General features: G+C 36.4%; 1 protein-coding gene across 2 annotated transcripts in view; it reads left to right on the top strand.

The window, feature by feature from the left end:
• The window catches only part of LRFN2 (leucine rich repeat and fibronectin type III domain containing 2), a 4,336,860-nt gene that overhangs the window by 2,919,652 nt on the left and 1,398,460 nt on the right, over nucleotides 1–18,748 (top strand). For both annotated transcript variants that reach the window (XM_044085082.1, XM_044085073.1), the window contains one exon: nucleotides 3,441–3,551. The gene's annotated coding sequence lies outside the window, so the exon portion shown is untranslated. The remainder of the gene's footprint in view (nucleotides 1–3,440; nucleotides 3,552–18,748) is intronic.

Genomic DNA, 18,748 nt, shown 5'->3' with positions numbered 1-18,748 from the left:
ATGTGTGTGTGCGTGTGTGTGTTTGTGTGTGGCATGTAAATAGTATACATCAGATGTGATGAACATTCTGTCTAGCAATACATTTTGTAGGTAGGCATCTATCAAATCTAATGAGCAGCACTACACATCAGTGATTATAAGTCACATGCTTTATTTCATCATCATAATGTTCTAGTAGTATGTAACATGTCTAACAACTAAATATTATGCTCTAGCAAGTGCTCCTATTAGGTGTATGACTAAAAACAATGCAACTTATGGTGCAGTTCCTGTGATAAAAGTGCAGCTGAACAGAGAATGCAGACTTCAATGTTGTGGAGACAGAAGACCATTTAATTTCCACCCTAGATTTGTGAATGTGCACTTCATGCAGAGATCTATATGTACTTCACACTATCCATTGAAAACATTATGACAGGGACAGTATTGCTGTAGTCCTTAGGTAGACAGGTCCAGCCATAAATGTGCAACACAGGCATCATTTCCTGGAAACACTGGAGTATACCATTGAAAGTCACTTCCTACATTGTAACACTGCATACAACATGTTTTCCAAGACCACATGGCATGTTATGCGGATATATGTGGGTGCCAGGTTTGTATGTTTTTGTAGCAATGTAGTAAACATGCACTGACAACCATTTCCTGAGTGGCAGATAAAATGCTTATGCCTAAATGTTTATGCCCAGCATTCTGATAAGTTCGTTACAAGGCCAGAGGCATACTGTCAGGTATGTCTCACTGCTGAGCATATCAATGAAATACAATGCACTGTGGTATAACTAGGACACACTGTATATGGCAGATTGCCTATGGAAGCTTGATTATAGCACTGAAGAGTATGTAGGCATGCACTTGCAATATCACTCACTGGAAAACTTAGAATGCCACAGCCATGCAGAGATCAGCATTAAGATGATCTGCCAGCCACTGTGTCTGTAAAGGATGTGTAGGTGTGCATTGCTGATTAATGCATTGATCAACATGTGACCATAACATGTTTTTTGCTAATACAGTTGTATTGCAGCACAAGAGTACATGTCTAGCAATTAGAGAATGCATATATAATAATTCAGATATGCATAACAGCACTATATGCATTAACAGCACGAGTCACTGCAAATGATGATGTATGTTCATCACCATGTAAATTTGTCCAGCACTCTGTATAGACAGTCAGCATGAATATGTCCTGCACTTTCCCCTAAATGGGTATTCCTGTGCTATGTCAATATTCTATGCACAGAGCTAAACACACATCGATGTGTTACAACTACACAGAGCATGGTGTACAAAACATTCACTGAGTACACCATATAGTACCTGCATTACCACACAGCATGCACAAATCATGAGTATATGTAACACTCCACAATGAAACTTTTCTGAACATATGCTACAAATGACACCTTTGCTGGATAGCTATGACCCAAAGTGCTATTTGGAACTTTAGCCAATAGTCAGGCCAGCAACCAAATTACTGGTTCCTAGCACATAAATGAATAACTTTGTTGCTGTAATGACACAGTTCTTCAAAAAAGCCCCCATCAAAAATATCATTCCCTAAACAAAAGCTTACCCAGTTTTACAGCATTAGTGGGAAGTTTAGTGGATGCATTGGAACATCTCATCAATATTTTTATATAATTAATAATGAGGGGTTATTACCCTGGGGTGTGTATTTTGTGTTGGTGAATCAGTGTGCCCATTCTGCTTTGTCTGGTCAATGTGCCCCCTTATTATATTTCTGCCCACTTATCTCACTCTTTTTCTGAGTGAGATTATGTTTCCACATAGCCTTGAACGTGTGTATGGAAATATGTTATTATAATGCTATATATTTAATTTTTGATGTGATAACTCTGATATACCTCCCCAATAAGTGTCCTGCCTTCATAAACCTAGTACAACATCACTCAGCCAAAAGGCCTCTTAGATCATCAAGCAAACTACTACTAGAAGTCACCAACAGCTACAATAGCTTTGGAGATGCACTATATAGTAGTTCAGTGGCTACAAAATGGAACTCTGTCCCTACAAGCATTCAAAACACATCATCCAAAGCATCCTTTAAAGACATCATCAGGCAACATCTCAAGGAAAGTTGGCAGTGCCATGATTGCTCCCCAGCCTAGAGAAAGCGGATAACACATGCATACAAAATCTGGAGCACTTGATAATAGTTTTCAATCTCACTCACAAACACTGGCTAATCTACAATGTATGTACTGTACCTGTGTACTATGTATGTATTCTACCTATGTTCCAAATTTCAGCTGTACACCACAAATCTATTAATTACCTTTATTTTTAAAATTAATATTTTTTTGTTTGTTCTCTCCACTGTAACTGTTTATGTGCCGCATACCACTGTAAAAACATGTCTCCTGTTATTTGTCTGTATACTGATCATGTCTAAATAACTAAATGTGTCTGTAATTTTTCTTTGTGGAGCTTTTCTCACCGGGCCTCGGCTGAAAAAGGGCCTTTTCGGCTCAGTCAGACACCCCCAGTTAACAAATGTAAAATAAAAATAAAATAAAATAAATATACAATATCTGACTAGATTATAATCATATATAACTTTTGCTGTAATTCATGCCTTGTGTTCCAGTGTTTTATGATAGCTCACTAAGGAAGCATAAACACGTAAGTTACAGACAAAATAAATGCACCTTGTCCATGCTGTATATTTCTATATTTGCAACGAATTTCTATTTTGTGTTGTATTACAGCTTTTAGAAAAGGGCCCTAGTTGATTTTACCATTGCAGCTAGCTAATATATTAAAGAAGTAAACAAATTATGTTTTTGTTCTGATATTATTCTATATTACATTACGTCTCCATTTGTTATTGAATGCAATTCTGCTGTTTCTTTTGTACATTTTTGACTATACAGTCATTCCCAGTGCATTTAGCTTTACATCTGAACAAATAAATATGTCCTTTGAAATTGTGGAAAGTAAAGTCAATTCATTTTGTTTTTTGTATAAATAAGGTATAAAACATAATGAGCATTTTGTCTGCTTTCCCTATAACCTGTTGCAGTATAAAAATGTTTTCTATAAAATACAGGAATATTTTAATATGTTTTTGAATTAATTTTCTTTAGTACATATGCTACAAATTTCATAGTAAACAAATAAAAGCATCTGAATAGGATGTGACAAAGACACCGCAAAACCATTCCACTTTTATGATTATAATACAATCCATTAAACACAAAATGCATTATATTCTAGATGAAAACAATATTCAGCAGCTACATCACAGTGATTCACATAAGTAACTTAAAATAAGTGCAGTATCAAAAGATTATAACACTGCCAGATGCATTTAAAATATACATTATGTTATAATCTTCTGCTGAGAAATGACTATTGTTTGACTGTGAGTCATTGAGTCAGAATCTGTACATATTCTGCTTTCTCCATTACAGATACATTGTATCATGTTGGAATATGAAAATTAAGAGCTGTCAGTCACCTGGCTAAGATGAAATATAAAAGAAGCACTAAATTACTTGAGAAATAATTGCGTCAGGAAACAGGTACTTTGTCCATTAATCCTTTTAGCGTCAAGAGGTTTGCTATTTAGTTTTTAAATGTTCCGTCACTGTAGCTTCTGCCAGTAAGTGCACAGCATACCCCACTTGGACTTTTCTGTGTAATTTAAAATTTGCTTGTTGGTTTTCATTGTAGTTAGCACTAATGTATTTACACTTTGACTGCATAAGTGTTAAGCAAACTAATGAAAAGGTAACATTAATCCTATTACTTCATTTTCAATTTTATCTGCATTTACAGGCAAATGCTTCTGCACGTCTCAGATATATCTGTAATCCAGTCAATTTCTATTTATTTATTTATGTCTGTTGGTTTGTTTGTTTCTTTCTTTGTTTGAACGATGAATGGAGTAGACTGGAAGAACTCCATTACACTTATGTTGCAATAAATTATGAAATAATGACAACACAAGTTATGCTAGGAATCACATATGCTGGAGTTATGATAGTGTCCACTGATTAGCTTTTCTACTCTAGACTCAGTGACCGTTTCATTAATGGATAGTGACATAATATATCCAGCTTTATTTCTGTCTACTCTATTTGGCTGCTTACTTCTCAGTAACAAACCTGTCTGAAGCAGTTCTGAGATCATTATCAATAAGTTCATTTTTAGCACTGTCTACTTCTTTTGACTATAGTTATCTCAAACTCTAGATGTCTTGATGAGGGTTAATCTCAGACTGAAGAGATATGAATGATTATGTTTATAGTAATACAGATATGCTCATTTCTAGCCTTTCAAACAGCAGCTGGTGTAAGTCATTCTGGAATAGGTGTGATAGTCATTCAGTTATGTGACTCCATGTTACAAGACTGCCTTTCAGCGATGTTTTATGGCTACATTTGTAATATATTTGAAATGAACTAGATCATATTATGTAGGTGTTGTTTTGAGGGGGTACTTTTAGAATGCTGTTTTGTAAATTTGACAAATGATTCCTTTAAGACTCTTCAGTCTAGTGTTACTTAATTGTCCCTTAAAACCAGTTTACTGAGAGGAAGAAGGATCACATTTATAGTATTTCTCTGAAGAACATTTAAATTTGATTTCTATTTGTTTTAATTTTACTAATTATAGTTAAGTTGCAGACCAGCTGCTTAATTGAGGTGCAGACCAGCTGTTTAATGTGGCTGTTAAGTACAGCAGTATATTTCATGGACTCTCATTGGTTATTCTTATAGTTGTAGATGTTACAAAGAGATGGAAAGTGCTGGCACTCGGGACTTCTAGGTCTGTTGTGAAAAGCTGTGTCCATGTAAGAAATACATTCTGAAGGGCTGGTACTTCTGGACTAAGCTGTGACATCTTGATTTGAACATAATATGCAATAGTCCTGTTAAGTGCAGTTGCCAAACCATGAAATGAGTATTTAAATACTGTATTACAACATTTGAGAAGCAGCTACACAATTATCTACAGGTACACTATGTTTTTTTTTCTTAATTATGGTTTATAATGCTGTGTGGAGTCAGTGAGACACTGTAATGCAGCTATGCATATGAAAGGAACACAGACACTTAATGGAAATACAGCAGACATATTTGCTCTTATGATAATGGCAGATGGCAGTAATAAAACCCTGTCATTTGTTTTCTCCATACTAAATTTGGGCTATTCAATATGTACATCAATGTTGCTTTATAGACTTGTTTCTGTACAACTATTTTTTTCACTTACAATTTATTCTAGAACTCAGCAATGCTTTAATATTTGTGACATCTCAGTGCTGGATACATTTCAGATTTTTCTTAAAATAATTGTTAACCTTGCAGGCTTTTCAGGAGGGTAATATATATCTACGTTTTCAGGAATTTAAGGTTCATGGATTTTATTTATTCATGTTTTTATAGCATTCCATGTTTTTATATTTTACACTACTTTCTTTCATTACTCAGTTTGTCAAGTAGTGTGGAGCACTTATCCAAACGGACATATTTCAGTCTCAACCTGGACAAATGAAAATGACTATAGATAAGCACACAATAGCTATTATGAATACAAATAAAATACTGTGTGAAGATATTGATGAACCAATAACACTAATAGTCAGAAAGTATATGGTATGAGGGACAATAGGAAGGCAATTCTGTTTGAATTCTTTATAGGTTCCTAGATTTCTGGGATAGTACTAGGCTATTTGCCCTTGCAGGCCATTTTATGCCTCGCCAAAATTACCAATTTCAATGTCAATTAATGTCTAGAGCAGTCTGCTGTTAGTTATTTTCTTCACATATAAGTTGTTACAACTTGTACACCACCTACAAACCAGGTATTCATGACACTGTACCTCCTGTCATTGTAGTGGGTGCCAACACCACCAAGGTTTTAATCAATTTAAAGTTATAGGTTTGGAAATTGAACTTATAATATCTGTTACATGACATACCCCAGTTCAGCAACAAAAATAATAAGTTCTCCATTCGAAGTACCTACAATCCGTCTCTCAACAGTACCTTACAAGGCTTTCATGATCTTTGTGAGGAAGACTTGAGAAGGAAGCTGGGCAGCAAACCTAGATTTCACAACCTATCACAAGAAGAAAGACTTGCCTTAAAAGAACTTTCGAATAACAAGGATAGTTGGGCAATGAAGGCTGATAAGGTGGAGGGGGGGGGTCATTATGAACAGTGCTGATTGTAATCTGGCCAATAACAATCTGCTCACAAATCAAGACCATTATGACGAGATCACAGTAGAAAAGATCAAAAAATGTTTTCTGAAACTGACACCATTTTATTTGATTTGTTGTGTTAACATAACATTGACCAAGGGGGTTACACCTTTTTAAGAGTGGATCAACCTAAAATGGGCAGATTATTTGGTATACCCAAAATTCATAAGAATATATTTAATCCACCATTCAGACCAGTGGTTGCAGCTGACCATTACAAAATTGAACCAATTTCTGTGTTTTTAGATCATCTATTGAACCCAGTGGTACAAAATTCACAATTTTATTTAAGATATTCATGGCACTTTTTGGAATTGTTAAGTGATATCAAAGAAAAGGACAATGGCTGATTTTTTTGTTTCTATGGACATTGTCTCTTTATATACCAGTATCCAACCAGATATACCGGTGTTGACTTTGTAAGAAACTATTTGACTAGATTCACTGATTTTGACAATAGTCTTATCACTACTATTTGTGTACTCCTCGAGGTTGTATTAGATAATATCTTTTTTGTTTTCCAAGGCAAACATTTTAAACAAAAAACAGGAGTTGCAATGGGGGCCAGAGTAGCTCCCGTGTTTGCAAACCTGATGATGGCATGGTGGGAACAGATACATTTCAAGTCCCACAATTTGTTTGAAAAGGTTGTGTTTTATAGAAGATTTATTGGTGATTAAATAATACTGTGAAAGGGACAGAGGATAAATTCAACTAGTTCTGTCAATATGTAAACCTTAGTACTACTTTTGTAAAGTTCAATCTAAGTGATTTTGGGAAAAATATTAACTTTTTAGATGTCACTGTTTCTTTGGAAGATTAAGGTGAAAAGTTTGTGTGTAAGATTTTTAGAAAAGGCACATTTGTAAATAATTACTTGCACAGGAGTAGCCAACATCCCTTTTACATGAAGAAAGGCATGAGTAAGGGCCAATTTATTAGGCTCAGTAGGCTCACTAGTGATGAAGGAACATTTGTGAAGGAAGCTGAACATTTAAAATTTCTTTTTCTCAACAGATGTTATGACATCTACTGGTTATTCAGCATCATTAGAGACGTCAACCTACTGAAATTAGCTAATTTTTTTATTTCATTTATTTATTTTACATTTGTTGACCAGGATAGTCCAAACGGATACATGTCCATTTTCAGTGGAGGCACGAGGAGAAAAGCTCCAAGGTACAGATAGAAGAAACATTACATAATACATGATAAACACAGTTTACAGACTCTGTTCAGGCAAGTTATACAATATCTCAAAATTAAGATTTCATAAGGTAAAAGAACTAAAAATATGACACAGCAGAGTTGCAAATGAATAATATAAGCACACAATCATAGGGAGAGAACTAGTCAGGCTTGGTGCTAGGATATAGCCAGTGTGATTTAAAATACTGTTTGAGACTTTTCTTGATTTGACTTAGTGTAGGTTCTAGAGTAATGATTACAGGAAGTGAGTTCCAAGTTTTACCAGTAGAGTTGGACTGGATAGTCTCAGTGAAGAAACTATTGAAGGTGTTAGCGATATCTTCTGGGGGTTTATCAATAGAGGCTGCAGTGGCTGGAGTGGTGGTTTGTCCTGGGTGCAGTAGTTTATTTATACCTGCCCACAACTTTTGAGGGCTGTTTTGATTTTTATGTTGTAGATGGCAATAGTAGTTTTTTTATCTAGTAAAATGGATTTTTTTATTCTCATTCATTAGCTGTTGATATCTAATTTGATCTAAGGGGGGTTCATGGTATACCATATGGCCCATGCTTTTTGTCTGAGTGTGAGTTTTTGATTTGGTGTCTTTAGAAAGCCATGGTGCAACTTTTGTTTTAGTTCTAATGGAGCGAGCAGGAGCATGAGAATTAAGAATAGCAAGGAATTTGTTATTAAAGTGAACAACAGCTTCATCCAGGGGCAAGTGTTTTAGGACTGACCAATTGCATGATTTGAGTTTGTCTTGCAATTTGGTGGGGTTAAAGGTCTTATTGTTTTTCACTGTTTTGAGGGTGGGCTTGTGGGGGTTAATGGCTTTATGTTTAATTATATAGGTAAGAAAGTTATCACTTAGGTCATCAGGGAGGGTCCCTGACATATACTATCGAGTATCCAATCAAGTATACTTTCTTTATGATTAGGTCTGCCTATCCTGGTAGGGGTGGATATCATCTTTGTAAACTCATAAAGGTTTACATGGATGGTCAGAAATTCCGAGGAACAGGTGTTCCAGTCTATATTAAAATCTCCAAGTACTATGATTTCTTGAGGGTATGAACTAGATAACCAGTGGAGGATATCTTCTAGGGTAGTTACTTTATTCCCTGGGGGAATATACATACAGCCACTATTTATACATTTGTTTTTATTAATTTGCAGTTTGGTAGACAGAATTTCTGCATTTTAGATAAAGCTAAACTTATAAAGCTAAACCTATTTTGAATAAAAGTTTCCCTGAGACATTTTAAAGATAATAGGGAAGAACATGTCTTGAACCTTTCCCATAATGCATGGTACGGGGGCGGTCATTCCCACTCCCTATTTCTTATGACATCTCTTTGATAAGAAATATATTAAAAGAAAATTGGAAGATTATTCTTGGTAAAGGGGAGTTCATCAAAGTTATTGGAGAATATCTATCCTTTACTTATAAAAGAATTAAAAATGTAAAATCCATTTTAGAAAAGTCTTCGTCCACATTTTTAGGGACACGGAGCAATTTTAGCACATATAAATGTGGAAGATGTAAACATTGTAGATTTATTATCAACACCTCAAGTGTTTATGTGAAAGAATTGGAATTAACTTTATGGGCTAAGGTCAGGCATGACTGCAACTCACAGTGTGTAGTTTATTTAGCTATTTGTAATTTGTGCCCAGAGTATTATGTGGATAAAACAATAAGAAAACTATCAAAAAATTTATGAACACAACCTAGTTATTAAAAACAAAGACTTAGGTAATTAATTAGCCAACAATTCCTTAAATTGTTCAGACTTTAGGAAATTTCAGTTTTTTTTATTTTAGATGCTGTCAGTCTCAAGGAATTCTTGTGGAATCATAATGTTTTACTTGAATGCCACAAAAACAATGGCAAATCAGGTTGTGTGCAGATAAAATACCAGGTCTAAATTAGTCTATTAATATCAAAAACACAAAGGTTTTAAATGTGTTGTAAGATTAATATATTTATTGATCCAATATTTTAGTCTTAAATATTTTTGTATCGGTTTCAGTACATCATTAGTACATTTTGTACATACTTTTTAAACTTTGTTGCTTTAAAACATTCAAGCATCAGCTAAGTGTCATACAATTGTTCTCTGGTGATCATGTGATTTTACTAGCACTATTTTTAAGTATTGGTATTTTGAAGTGGTTTTAGTTCTGAAGATGTTCTCAACTGGAGTATTGAATGAAAATGGTAAATTAAAACATGCATCCAAGTTCCTTTGTGCTTGCACTTCAGTAGAATGTTTTGCTTGTTTAAAATGGTAGAATTGTTTTACAGCTCCCTAATTTAAAAGACCCTAGCTGTTAACCTGATCAGCAGAAGCAGTTTATGTAATGGGGCTGCCTTCTTACTTCCATGATTACTGTCACCAGTCTGCACCTTTAGTTATTTTCTTCATATAAAAGTTGTTACAACTTGTACACCTCCCACAAACCAGGTATTCATGAAACTACACCTCTTCTCATTGTAGTGGGTTTGTAAAAAAAAAGTTGTAGAAAACAGCCTATGCAGTTGCATGTTATTGCACTTTTTTTCTATTCTGACATAAAAAAGCAACTTATATTATGGGGTTAATCAGGGCTGCAGTGATGACCTCTTCCACTGTTACAATCCTGCTATCTCGCTGGGTGATTAGCTATCTCACTGAACTAGCCAGTCAGAGTTAGGATACTTTCACCTCTTCCACTATTACAATCCTGCTATCTCGCTGGGTGATTAGCTATCTCACTGAACTAGCCAGTCAGAGTTAGGATATGTTCACCTCTTCCACTATTACAGTCCTGCTATCTCACTGTGTAATTAGGTATCTCACTGAACTAGCCAGTCAGTGTTAGGATACTTTCACCTCTTCCACTGTTATGATCCTGCTATCTTACTGGGTGATTAGCTATCTCACTGAACTAGCCAGTCAGTGTTAGGATACTTTCACCTCTGTCTTGCTACTTTTGTTGTTTTTCGGGTTGCATCGTCTTTAGCAGCTGTTTGCATTTGTATTTTAGTTCTTCCTGTCTGTCCCAAATCTTCTTCCCCACATTGTCTTCTGCTTTTCTTTACATATGCCCAAACCACCATACCTGACATTTTGTTTTGCCTGAAATTGTAATGGATACAGCATTTTAAAATTTCTATGGAAATTGACATTTGAACCTATGTTGTTTAGTTAGAAAAGACAAAACAAGCAAAAAATGGGACACACATTTTTTAGTAATGTTATGCCAGCGTATGCTCTCACTTTATCGGGCAGAACATACATTGTTAACAATGAGGTGCTATTCCCTGGTAAAAGGCTATTGTGAAGTAAACAAGTTGTGAAATTTTGCTTTTGTAAACATACTTTTATAGTGGAAACATGACATTTTGCATTTGCTGTTAGAATGAAAAGCATGAAATGACATTTTAAAATGTTGCAGAGACAAATATTTAATATTTAACTAAGCATGGATTATGGTCAGGCCGGTCACATTGGAAATACAGACCATCTCCGGGATACCACTGTACTCATACACCATGCTTAGGAATAGGTTTGAGATGTACTGACTGGTGCTCCATCAGAAATCAAGGGTGCAGTGTGTACATCTGAGGCATGTTTAGTAAATGCTACCATTACAGAATAATTACTGAACATGGGAAAACAGCAATGAAACAGCAACTGTGACCATACTCCTAAAGATGTAAAGTTTCCTAATGTGCCCCTGATCCATTCCTGCATGTCTCTCCTCTTCAGTGTTTGCCGACTGACAATCTTGCTTGGAGGTCAGCAGCCATTCCTGCTGCATTTCCATTTGTATGACACATGCACAGTCATTTAAGTGACATGTGCACATTGGCTATGGCACATGGTTTGGAATATTGTCTGGTTCATAGACAGGGTACCCACAATACTGAGCCATGCACAGAATCCACCAGGACTACACAGTTTAACAGCATTCCTCAATAGCTGCACACTGCTGTATCACAACAGGTATACGAGTAGCCCTCGGCATCAGTTAAAAAGATAACAATAAGGACTTCTTCAGCTATGTCAGAAAACTCTAAGGCAGCATGCTGCAGTGTGCTGAACTTGTGGTTCATGGTGCCACATTCACTGAGCCTAGCAATATAGTGAAACTGCTAGCAGACAAATTCAGTTCCAACTTTACAACCATCTCACACACAACCATCCCCCAAGAAATACCCTCAAACATAACCTCTCCAACAATAACTAGTGAGCATGTACTGGCTGTGCTCATTAAAGTAAAAAACAAAGCCTCAATGTGCCTCAATAACATCCAGAGATGCATCCTGAACAGGACCCCTGGGATAGCTGTAGTCTTGAAACAGGCTTTGTGCCACAAGAATGGGGGACTGTGACAGACATCCGCTTCATGATGGTGGACCTTCAACAGATCCTGGAAACCACAAACCCATTAGTCTGACTAGCCTTATTTGGAAAATCATGGAAGGAATTATCATGGAAATTATCAACAAGGATATAGGAGATCTCCAGACACTAGGTCCATCCCAGTTTTGCTTTGTCAAAGGAATGTCATGCTTACTGAACCTAGTGGACTTATTTAAACTGATCAATGAGGTGGTGGATGAGGAGAAAGCAATGCATATTGCCTACATAGAGCTGGCTAGAGCATTTGATATGATACACCACTCGGCCATTATCAACAAACTTGTAGAACTAGGCATAAACCCATTTATAACACATTGGTAGGTAGCTGGCTCATGGATGAGACCCAAAGAGAACTACCATCAGTGAAGTCCCTCAGGGCTGTGTGCCGAGCCCTCCCTGTTTAGCATCTACTTCTTGGAGGTCAAAGTCAATGTCAAAGGTCCCTGGCTGACCAAGTTCATAGATCATTGCAAACTGGGAGCAGTCATTGAATCCTCCAAGATGAGAAAACCCTTCAAGAAGGTCTAACACAGAAAACACTATGTGCCAAAGGCATGGTTTAAAACTGTATAATTGTACCTTTTGTGGAGACAGCCACCCTGGGTAACTACATCATTAATAAAATACCCCAAAAAGTTGCTTCACTAGTCAGGGATTTGGAAACTCATGTATATAGTACCTAGCCTTTGGCCAACATGAATCCAAGGTAGCAAGAGCATTTTTCTTTGTTGCTCAATCTATAAGTAAAGTCATGACATCTAGGTTCAGAGTGGTCATCATTTCTCTGTACGTGGCTCTCATCAGTCCCATCAAAATGTATAATGCCCCATCTGGTATGTATCTGACGAGACACAAGCAGCAAATGAAACATCAATGAAGGTTCCTTGCAAAAAGAATACAGGAAGTAAACAGAATGCCCTTCACTGATCACCTCAAAGCCCTGTCTCTTTACTTGGTATCATACAGACTTCTGAGAGGTGATCTTTGCCTGGCATACAGGGCATCCCTGAACCCTGTTTGATGAACATTTTGCACATTCACAAAGGAAACAGCATCAGAACTCCTAGACCAAAAGATGTAAATTTTATTTGCAACATAAATAAGATATGTTGGGGAGACAGATATGTTTCTCAAAGAATTCCCATTCTCTGGAAGTGGTTCCCCATCCTGTGAAAAAGAGTTCCTCCCTAACCCCATTTAAGTGCAACTTGGACCAATGGATGGGTAACTGGATATTCACCCCTGGTGTGGTACCTATGTCTCTGATGGACAGAGCAGTCAGTAAATCAACCCTACATAAATAAAATTTATGGATTACACTTAGGTTGCACAGCTAGGCTTATAAGTCCCCTATTGGTTGTTAGCCTAGTATATACCTATGAATCTATGAACCTATGAACAGCAAACTACTATGTGAGTCTTAGAGCATGCTTCCCTCACCTAAATCCAGTTAATCGGTTCTGATCATATTACTAATAGGGCTCACTGTTCAATATACCAGTGCTGTGCAACAACTTTATTTATTTATTATTTATTGGTATTTGTTTACCGGGATAGCCCACTGGACCCAAAGAGCCCATTTTCAGTGGAGGCCTAGGGAGAAAAGAACCATGAGATACAAAAACAACTAAGATACAGGTGAATTAAACATACATGAATATCATATACAATTTGTTAGAGGAATAGGGTACAAATGGAGCAAACAGCTCCAAGAAAAAAAGGCAAAAATAAGATATAAGCAAATAAAAACATGTACATGAATACATTTAAAATGTGTTAGTGCAATAGAGTACATAATAAAAATATATATATATATATATATATAGATATATATATATAAATATATATATATATATATATATATATATATATATATATATATATATATGTGTATATACATTTATAACTGTAGAGACACTTTATATAATAAGACAAACATTCAATTTTAAGATGAAGGATTTTTGTAGATTGAAGTCAGATTTAGAGACATTTTATAAAGTAAGACAAATGTTCAATTTACAATGAAGGATTTTTGTAAATTGAATTCAGATTAGAGAGGGAAAATGAAGACTGAGATTTACTGACAAATTAGGTTGGATTAAGGTATGGAGTAGTGAAAGAAGTAAAAAAGAAGGCAAGTGAGGTAGATATTCAATATAACAGGGGGAAGAAAGTAATTAGTAGGACTTGAGTAGAATGTATAGTGATAGTGAGTAGAAATGAGGAATTTAGGAGTTCAAAGTTAAAGGTAAAGTGCAGTTACAGATCCATGAGGATGAGAAATGGTTATGTAGTGACATTTTAAAGAGTGAGAGTTTTTGGATGGATCGAATTGTTACTTCAAGAGCATTCCAGGTTTTGGCTACTGTACAATAGTATAGAAGTTGGCCAGCTGGCAGTTTAGGTTTATGAACCAATAGAAGATGTTAATTTTCTGATCTATGAGGAGAGTGCAGGACATTCTGTTGGTTTGTATATTATTCTGTGTGTGGTTATCAGTTGCAAGTATGATACATAGTGAGGTAGTTCTAGGCATTTGAGAGAGTGTAATACAGTGCAGTGGTGGGTAGACTAAGGGACATTAGTAGCAAACCTAATAATTTTATTGTAACAAATTTCTAGTTTTGATTTCAAGGAGGATAGTATGTTTGTAAATAATGGAGCACCACTGAAGGTTAGAGAGGGTAGTAGGTATGTGATAGCGAGGGTTCTTTTTGTAGGCAGAATAAAGAAGTGTTTATGCCTATACAGGATGCCAAGTTTCTGGTTATTTTTTTTAATGCTGTGCTAAATATGTACGTCAAGTTTTAGGTGCTGATCTATTATTACCCCTGATAATTTAGTGTGTGTTACTACTTCAATAGTTGTTTTGCTTAGAGAGAGAATGGTAAAGTGGTCTTTGTTTATAGTGGTCTTTTTCCTTAGGGGTGAAGAGAATTAGCTTAGTTTTGTTTGGGTTGAGAAGCAGGTGATTTTTGGTGAGCCAGTTTTCTATAGAGCTGAAAGCAACTTGTGTAATATGTTGGAGTTTGGGTATGGAGTCGGCTGAACAGATGATTGTTGAATTATCAGCATATTGGTTAGGAGAGCTACGAGTGAGATGTCAGTGTAGATTACTGATGAAGATGTTAAATAAGAGGGGACCTAATACAGAACCTTGGGGAATAGCGGTGGAGTTGTGGAGGTAAGAGGAGAGGGATGAATTCCATCTCACTGCTTGTTGTCTGTTTCAAAAAAAGCTTGCAAACCAGTTGAGTGGAGACAGAGAGACCAGTTTGAGAGAAGTGAGCTAGGAAGAGTGGATCAGAAACTGTATTAAAAGCTTTTGAAAGATCTAAAAAGAGGGAAAAATAGACTATTTTGCCAGAGTCTGCAGCTTTATTAACTGTGTCTATGAAGGAGATTTAGACAGTTATAGTGATTTGTCCTGGTCTAAAACCATGTTGCATGGGTGAAAGGATTTGCTGGTCGGTGAGATGGTGTAGAAGCTGAGTTTGTATACATTTTTCAAGAAACTTAGAGAGAATAGCATTGGGACAGTAATTGGAGAATTCTGTGGGATTTCCACCTTTATGAAGTGGCATAATAAAGTATTTTTCCAGGTTATTGAGTCATGTGTTTCAAGGATAGATCTGTTTATAAGTGTACAAACAGGGTATGCAATTTCATCAGTGGAATTCAGTAGGCAGATCATCAGCTGCATTACTACTTGGTTTGAGTTTGAGGAGTAATTCTTTTTATGGTAGTAGTGGCCAACAGTGATAGGATTAAGGGAGGTGTGAGATTCATAGAGATATTAGTAGAAGTATGACAGGGTGTAGAGGTGGAGTTATGGGTGTTACGGGATGCCTGCTGGTGTAGCGGTAGTGCTGATAGAGTTGAAATGGGTTGTGGGAAGTTGGCTGTGATTTTGTCCATAGTACTGATGAAATGGGTATTAAAGAGAGATTTGCGATTTCTGTGTGAGTTTTTTGGGGAATGGAGCTGTATTGTTTTTTGTGTTGGGGTTGAGGACTGAAGAAATGGTTGACCAGAATTTTGGGGAGTTGTTTGTATTATACTGTATTATACTGAAATTGTAGGTAATACTCTTTTTTTGTCTTTGGCTACCTGTTGTTTTGGCTTAATTGCAAAGTTGCCTATATTTCTGAAGGTCAGATGGATTATAGTTTTTAGCCATTTTTCCAGTTTTTTTTTTGCTATTTTGCGTAAGTATGTTTGTTGATTCATCTAGCCAAGAGACATGACTGGGTTTCACCCTTTTTGTGCGGGAGGTAGTGAGTTAAAGATTTGTAGAAATAAACCATTAAAGTAATTAACTGCCTCATCAAGAGGAATGGCTTTTAGGATATTCCAGTTCACCTGTTTTAGTATGTTAATAAATGACTGAGGGTCAAAGTTTGCTAAGTTTCAAGATTGTTTTTAGTAATGTTCTTTATGTAGGGAGGGGGAAGTTCTAACTATGAAAGCAGGGAGATGATCACTCAGTATATTATGGAGAGTACCAGCTAAAGATATGTTGTTTGGGTCACTGACCAAGATACTGTCAAGGATGGAGTCCTCTGTGTTGTTTTCGGTGAAACAGGTAGAAGAAGAAATTAATTGAGTAAAGTTAAATAAGTTAATATTAGTGGATGGAAACTTAGAGCAGAAGTTTGAACAGTTAATATTTACACCACCATGTATGATGGTTTCATTTTTAATTGTATTAGAAATCCAAGTGATGATGTCTTCTAGAATGGGTATGTTATTGCCTGGTGGAATGTAAAGAACAATGATGCATAGTTTTTTGGAATTGTTAATTTATAGGAATGAGATAAGTATTTCGGCATTAGATAACTGAGGAATGGTGTTAACGAATGGAGTTATGCAGTAAGACCTAAAGAAGAGGTGTGGTAGTCCACCTAATTTTTGTGCTGCCTATCCAGTCATATAGTATTGAACCTTGGGGGGAGGAACTGAAAACCTTTTATTTGCAGTTTGCGCCAGGTATCTGGATGATTTTGGGATAGCCAGGCACGGAAGTCTATAATTTTGCTTTGAATGGCTTGGAAGTTGATTGTAAATATGTTTAGAGATTTGGAGGGTTTGGGTAGATTGAACATATTAGATTGGGTGGGTCTTAGATTAGGTTGGATATACCACTAGAAAGTATTGTAGATAATTTGGGTTAATAGGTATCTTCTATGTCTATCAAGGTAGATGTTATAGGAGAGTGTATGTGTGTTAGTGGACAGACTTTTTGTGTAGGGAAGAGCAGAGGATATAGGGGAAAGAGGTTGGCGGACATATAAGAGTAGCTGTTAGCATGGATTAAAAAGGTTGGATGTGACTGTTGTAGGTATAGGGGGTACAGCAATAGGGTAGGAAAAGGTAAGATGAGAACGTGTGAGGCATAGGGGGAGAATGGAATGGAATGGGAATGTTGTGATAGGAATTTCGTATGAAAGTGTGTTTGGGAAGAGTTTAAGGAATGTATTAGAGGTAGGGAAGGAGTGGAAAGGGGTGGAAATAGAAGAATGCAGGAGGAGAGGTGATAAAGCAATTAAGTAATTGGTTAATTGGAAGCTATCGGTGGGGCTATGATGTGTAAGCCTGGGTTTACTGGGGGAGGGTGGGAATTGGAGGTAGGGTATAGGGAGCGGAGGGAGCCTGAGCAGAGCAAGGGTGAATGGTGTGGGTTGAACCAGGCAGATCAGGCAGCAAAACAGAAACAATCAGTCTGCCATGATCACACAGGATGGTGAGCACTAGTACACAGAGAATTAACAGCTAAAAATAAGAAACTGTATCAGTTAAATTAGCTGAGTTTTGGATCAAAGAATTTTGGCATAAGTATTTTTGATAAAGTGTAAGGTTACTTATTTCTATGTAATGTATATATGAGTAGATTAGAGTAGAAAAAAACAAGAGGAGGGGCATCTAGACTATAGCATTCAAGCTAGTGTGTGCTCCACTTTATTAAGCGCTAAGGATTTCTTTTAATACTAAAACATGCCTAGTAAAATTGTAGGGAGTATTAGTTATCCGGTAGCCCAATTAGAAAAGCTTAAACTGGTAGTCACAATCTTGATGAGATACGTAGGAGGTTCCAGGCCCCCAGATCTAGTAGGGGCTATATCTTTCTATGAAGTGTGGGCAAGTGAAAAAAAAAAGAAAAGGAATGCAAGAAAAGATTAAAGAGAGGGATACAGGCAGAGAAGTTAGCAAATGAAAATGTTCAGTTATCTGTCGGTATGCGTGGAGCTTTTCTCCCCGGGCCTCCGCTGAAAATGGCATGTATTCAGTCGGGCTAACCCAGTCAACAGATGTAAAATAAAGTTATATTTAACTGCATGCTGAAAGGAATAGTTTACAAAGAATACAGAGAGAAGTAGAGTTAGGCTTACAGGCACCATTAGAGGGTCAAAATACAGTGGGGCATGAGAGAGATAGATAAGGACTGGTAAAGAACAAGTATGGAGAAGGTAAGGTTTTCAGACCATAATTTCGATAACAAATTAGAATCCTGGTGATTTAGTATAATTTAGAAGCAGCATACCAACAAAATTAAGTCTAACATAATACTAAAGCAGGTAATAAGACAGCAGTTAGGAGGAGAAAAACAATCAAAATCACAGAGAATAGAGTTAAAATGCACAGCAAGGTAAATAAAAGGCTACTTCAGTCAATGTGTCAGTTTTGTTTTAAAATTGAATACATAAGTCTGATTTAAAACAATTCAAATGCTTTGGTGCAGGAGACGATTTAAACAACAGATTCATAGGTTTATAGGTTGGTATTAGGCTATCGGCCCTAGGGCCTATACAAACCTAGCCATAACAATTCCCTGGCTATTTGTTCCCACAGTATTTACTTCCCTGGACCCCGGGTGAATTTCCTATCTCCCATCCAATCATCAAGGTT

Source organism: Protopterus annectens, chromosome 1.part1, assembly GCF_019279795.1.
Source record: "Protopterus annectens isolate FY-2018-M chromosome 1.part1, PAN1.0, whole genome shotgun sequence".
Classification (NCBI taxonomy): Eukaryota; Metazoa; Chordata; order Ceratodontiformes; family Protopteridae; genus Protopterus; species Protopterus annectens.
The sequence above is the reverse complement of the archived record's forward strand: the minus strand, read 5'-3'. Positions and strand labels throughout refer to the sequence as shown.